The sequence below is a fragment of the Panthera tigris genome, chromosome C2 (assembly GCF_018350195.1).
Source record: "Panthera tigris isolate Pti1 chromosome C2, P.tigris_Pti1_mat1.1, whole genome shotgun sequence".
In the NCBI taxonomy this organism is placed as follows: Eukaryota; Metazoa; Chordata; class Mammalia; order Carnivora; family Felidae; genus Panthera; species Panthera tigris.
Genome location: NC_056668.1, coordinates 110,366,077 through 110,372,745, shown reverse-complemented (window position 1 = coordinate 110,372,745; position 6,669 = coordinate 110,366,077).

Here is a 6,669-nt window from a genome sequence, read left to right as displayed (position 1 = left end):
CTACCCCTCCCCCACTCATGCCCTGGCTTTCTCTGTCTCTCAAAAATGAATAAACATTAAAACAATTTTAAGTTACAGTGAGTATGCTAAGTGAAATTAGAGAAAGACAAATATCATATGACCTCACTCATATGAGGACTTTAAGAGACAAAACAGATGAACAAAAGGGAAGGGTAAAAAATAATATAAAAACAGAGGGTTACTGGAGGGGGTGTGGGAGGGGGGGATGGGCTAAGTGGGTAAGAGGCACTAAGGAATCTACCCCTGAAATCATTGTTGCACTATATGCCAACTAATTTGGATGTAAATTAAAAAAATAAAAAATAAGACAATAAAGCAATTTTAAATTACTCACTTTAAAGAATAATTTATTCCCTTGTGACTAATTTAGAGGTGAGATTTCACACATCTTCCACCATTTAGCAACCAGCAACTAACATGGAATTAAACCAAGTATCTTCGAGTGGTGAATGCCATTGCTAAAGTTATCATAAAGCCAAAGCACTTTAAAGAAGAGATAAAATTTTCAAAGTGGAAAATTCCAGTTGTAGGAAGTCAACAAATTAGAAACAAGAAGATAGGAGCAGAGTAACAAACACCAAAAAAAAAAAAAAAAGACCAAAAAATTCTAATATCTGCTAAAACTACAGAAGCAGAATATGTTCGTACCATTTTGTCCCAACAAAAGAAAAATATTTTATTCCTTCACACCTCAGTGGAGTCCCAGGTCATTACCAAGGGTAATAGGTTATGATGGTCTTGAGTCATTCTCTGAGGGAGAGAAGGAGAGATTAAATTCAGCATCCTCTACTGGCAAAGCAATTTGGCATGTTCTACATCAGAAAATAGCTCTGATGCTTCAGTTATCTGGAAAATTCATCTTTATGAACCAGTTTCCTGGAAGCGCTCAATAAATGGAGCATCATTGCATAGAGATTTGTTGAAGGGTTTGGCAAAACCCTTCAAGTTATCCATTTAGAGTAAATGGCTCAGCATAAGCATCCAACTCCACATCTTTTAGTTTTATGATACCTACTGTTTTAATTTTAGGCTTGGAAGATTCAGTTCTTAAATGAAACCTTAATGGGATCTTCCTTAAAACATTGTTTCAAGTTTAAAGAATAGCCCTTGAGATTGATTTTGCCTAGAGCTGGGAGACAGAGATGTATGCCATGTTTTCATCAGATGCGTCAGTAACCCGACTTTTGAAAAGCCTTACCTGGTAAACATTAACAATCTCTCCCAGCTCAGAGTAGATGTATTTGACTCATATGACTCATCCAACTGTTATTACAGCTTATACGCAGTTTAATTATACTTTGATCAAGGCACTGACTCCCACAGAAGCTAGGGAGGCATGAATTATCATTATAATTCTCCTTGTGAGAAATTGCTATGGTTTACTTCTCTATTTCTCCATGACACAGGATAGTGGCTGAAAGGGAGTGATAAATCAGGAGAAACTGAATTCAGATTCCCATCTCAAAGAATTTTAGTTGTTTTAGTTGTTTGATCCATTTTCCTGTGATTTGTCTGTTTCCAGGGCCCAACCTGTTCCTATGAGGAAGGATTCCCCACTGTGTTCATCCCTAAAGCCAATATCTGACATTCCATCTCTGATTACTGTCCCCTTCTTAGTCCTCCATTCCTGGAGATTATAGTTCCATATTATTAATCCATTCTGCCTGAACTTGGGCAACTGTTTCTTATATTTTAATAAGACATATACCATCAAGTCAATGGTCTGACAAATGTGCTATGGCCATGAAATACTTTTCAATGATTTTGTCAATATTTGAACTACAAAATTAAGAAGTCATTAACTTCTATATTAAAAAAAAAGAAGCCATTAACTTTTAATTTCTGCTCAAGCTTGTTACTTGACTAAAAACTTTTCATATTAGCTCATGTGACATTTCCATTACTCATTATAATCATGTTTTTAGTTCTTGCAGCCATGATTCTTTTAGTGCATTCCATTTGGCACCTTTCAAATTCTTCACCAAAAATAAACTTTTGTTCTCTCTTTAGTTTCTTTTTTATTAGGATACATCCCAGTAATTTTTAACTATAACTTATATTCTTCTAAATTTTTGTGTCACATTTCCATTAACCTTTTAAATAATAAAATTTGCTTCAAATAAAATGTTATTTTTATCAACTTGTATTTACTTAACCCAGTAACTTAATGAGTCTGTCTGAAAAGTCTCTGTTTTCCTATTTAGCAACAGTTCCCAAGTTCTAATCATATAGGTTGTTTTTCCAGCTAGTTCCAATCTGCTTCATGTTTTCTTGATACGTCTATTCTTTGGCTTGAATTTAGGGCCACTATTCTTGTTGAATAGCACTGATTTTCTGTCTCTAGTACCCACCTTCAAATTCTGTAGCCCAGGCCCCAGCAGAGTTCTGCCCAAGTGTTCCATTCATCCACTAATTCATCTGCATTGATATTTAACAAATACATGAAATTCTACTATGCTCCAAGAATTGTGCTGGACACTGGGAAAACGTTACTGGGAATGATGTACATAATGCCTTTCATTAGAGACCTTACATTCCAGGGAAGAAGGCCAAAAGCAAGTATACATGGAGAATAATTGGGCAGATGACAAATTTTATAAAAGAAGCAAACAAGTAGCTAAGAAAAATGTGGTAGAGAGTGTTCAGAAATCCTCTTTTTATAGGGTGGCTAGAGATGCCAGTCTCATGCAAGACGACTCTAGCCATGTAAGGGCATTATAGATAAGGGAAACACCTGTGCAAAGGTCCTGGCGCAAGAGAACATTTGGGTATATTTAAGGCGCTAAAGAAAGCCTCGCGAGAAAGGTAGGAAATAAAGATGAGGAGCTACGGGATATATACCTCAAGTAAGTTAGGGTTCTGACCATTGTCATGTGGACTACAGCTCCAGGGCTGAAACACAAGGTCCCTAGGCAAGGAAACCACCTGGACTTCAAAAACAAAAGGTATGGCCAAATTTGGGGAAAGTATCTTTTCTTCTTCAACAGTGAGAACAACAACAACAAAAATAGATATCTCAATCAATTATCCTGTCTCTTGTGGTCCCTATGTTAAACCAAGTATCCTTATGAGAAATATTAGAATTAAAGGTTTTCAAACTGGAAAGGAATTTGAAGCTCGTCTGCCACAGTATTTTTATATTATATCATGGAACAGCCTTTTAAAAATAATTTCACAGTTTTATCTAGACTTTGTTTTATTAGATATGGTTATGTTTGGTTCCAGGGAAGATGGCCAAATAGGAGGATTTTAGGCTCACCCTGCCCCAGAGATATACCTAAAAAACACTTACATCAGTGTAAATAACCCAGAACATGACCTAAAGATTGGCCTAACAGACTCTCCACACCTAAATGTAGAGACGATGCCACAATGAAGAGAGTAGGAAGAGCAGAGATGCAGTGGGGAGCCAAACTGACACTTGGGACCACGTGCAGGAGAGAGGGATTCTGCAGGCACCGAGAGGGGAGAGGAGCAGACCTCTCACCCCGAGCACCCCGAGCACAGGGAGACTTGCACTAGGAAGACTAATTCCCATAACGTTTGGCTTTGACATCACAGGGGATTAATATCACAAGTTATTACAATAAGTGGGGCTTGACACTATAACTTTAAAAAACGAGTGTACTTGGCTCTTTGAGAGCTAGAAGTGACAGGAAACTGAATCCCTGCCCTTAAAAGAGCACAAAAAACAGCCTGGCGAGATACAGCATAGGAGCAGCAGTTTGAAAAAAGCCTGGGGTATACAGGAGGGAGATTTGTTTACTAATCTCAGAGCATATGTACAAGGGGCAGGGATCTTTGGGAATTTCTCCGAGAACAAAGGGCAGTGGCCCTTTTCCTCTCCCACCTCCAAGCCTAGCTATATGGACATCTGTGGGAACCAGCACAGTGTGAACACTCAGAATTTAGCTTGCTCACCCAGCTAATAGCTCATTCTCCTGTGAACCTGCCGCCTCCAACACATGCTTGGCAGGTGTCCATTCAAAGCAGTACCATAAGCATGGCAGTGTGCTTGGAGCCCTGACAGGAACCAGCACCATTCCAAAGTGACTCCTGTCCCAGGGAGAGGGAAAGATAACCACAGTCTGAGTGGACCCCAGCAGTGGGCTGGTGGCTAACATTTAGTTTGACTGCAGGTCCAGCCTACTAACAAAAGCTTCTCAAGGGACAATACAGGGACAGTGCCCTGCAATTTGGTGCTACTGTGTCTCTGACAAACAGCTGGTCTGCACTCAACTCAAGCTCAAGGTGACCCAGATTAGCCCACTAAAAACAGAGGGACCAAACTCTGCCTACAATAGGCAAAGAGAGTGATTGCAGATGATTGGACTGAAGGCAAACACAGGTCAGCCACAACATTAGGGTGCACACGACACACATAAGAGACACTCCTGAAGTGCCAGGTTCTGGTGAACAGGGGACATTACAATGCAGGACACTACAGGACCTCTTCTGCATAAGGCTGCTACTTTCAAAAATGGAAGATAGAGTTGACTTTCCTAACAGATAGAGACAAACTTAGAGAGCTAGACTAAATAAGGAGACAGAGGAACTGGTCCCAAATAAAAATAACAAGACAAAAATCATGGAAAGATCCAAATTAAACAGAGGTAACTATATGCCTTACGGACAGGTTAAAGTGATGATCATAAAGATACCCACTGGACTTGAAAAAAGAGTGGAGAGTCTCAATGAAACCCTCAATAAAGAGATAGAAAACATTAAAAAAAAAGAACCAGAGATAAAGAAGTCCATACTGAAATTAAAAATACACTAGAGAGAATAAATAGTAGACTAGAGGAAGCCAGAAGAGATCAATGATCTGGAAGACAAAGTAATGGAAAACAATCAAGCCAAACAGAAGAAAGAATAATAATAGTAACTAATGAAAAAACATTAAGGGAACGTAGGGACTCCAAGTGTAGTAATATTAGCATCATAGGGATCCCTGAAGTAGAAGTTAGATTTGAAGAAGTAATAACTGAAAGGAAACAGAAATCCAGATCCAGGAGGCAAAGAGTGTCCCCAACAAAATCAACCCAGGGAGGTCCACACCAAGACAAATACTAAATAAAATGGCAAAAAGTAATAATCGAGAGAGAATTTTAAAACAAGAGAAAACAGTTACATACAAGAGAGCCCCATAAGACCATCAGTTGATTTTTTAGCAGAAAGTTTGTAGGCCGGAAGGTAGTGTCCTGATAGATTCAAAGTGCTGAAAGAAAGAAAAAAAAAAAAACATTCAATGAAGAATATCCCATCTAGCAAGGCTATAATTCAGAAGAGGAGTTTCCCAGAAAAAAAAATTTAAAAAAATTTATTACCACTAAACCAGCATTTCAAGAAGTGTTAAAGGAACTCTTTGGGTGGAAAGGAAAGACTGTATGTAGGAATAAGAAAAGTAGGAAGCACAAAAGCAGTAAAAATAAGTATACCTATAAAACTCAGTCAAGGTATTCACAGAATAAAAGGATATAAAGTATGACACTATATACCTAAAATAAAAGGGGGAGAGGAGTAAAAAATTACTGTCTTTAGAATGGGTTCAAACTTAAGTGACCATCAACTAAAGACTTCTATATGCATAAGATGTTATATAAATACCTAGTGGTAACCACAAATCCAAAGCCAGTAATAGATAACAAAAAATAAATCAATAAAGAGAAAGGAATCCAAAAATATCACTAAAGAAAGCCAGCAAACCATGAGAAAAAAAGCAAGAAATAAAGGGAGAAGAACTATATAAACAACCATAAAACAAGTAACAAAATGGCAATAAATATATACCTATCAATAATGGATTTGAACGTAAATAGACTACATGCTCCAATCACTCTGACACAGGGTGACAGAATGGATTAAAATGTAAGACCCATCTATATGCTGCCTACAAGAGACATTTCAGAACTAAAGACATATGCAGATTGAAAGTGAGGGGATGGAGAAGCATTTACCATGCAAATGGAAGTGAAAAGAAAGCTGGGGTAGTTTATGTCGGACAAAATGGACTTTAAAACAAAGATTGTAACAAGAGACAAAGACGAACACTATGTAATCATAAAGGGATCAATCCAACAAGAAGATTTATGCAAACATTTATGCACCCAACATGAAAGTACCCAAATACCTAAAGATACTAAAACAAACATGAAGGAAGTGATAGTAATATATAGTAGGGGACTTTAACACCCCACTTATATGAGTGGATAGATCATCCAAACAGAAAATCAACAAAGAAACAGTGGCTTTGAATGGCATGTTGGAGCAGATGGACCTAACAGATATATTCAGAACATGCCATCCTGAAATAGCAGAATATGCATTCTTTTCAAGTGCACATGAAACATTCTCCATAACAGATAGCATGTTAAGCTACAAAACAAATATCAACAAACTCAAAAAGGTCAAAGTCATACCATGCATCTTTTCTGACCACAACACTATGACTAGAAATCAACCACAAGAAATATCTGGAAAGAATAGAAACAGAGGTTAAATAACATACTACTAGGGGCACCTGGGTGGCTCAGTCGGTTGAGTGTCCGACTTCGGCTCAAGTTATGATCTCACGGTTTGTGAGTTCGAGCCCTGCATCGGGCTCTGTGCTGACAGCTCAGAGCCTGGAGCCTGCTTCGGATTCTGTGT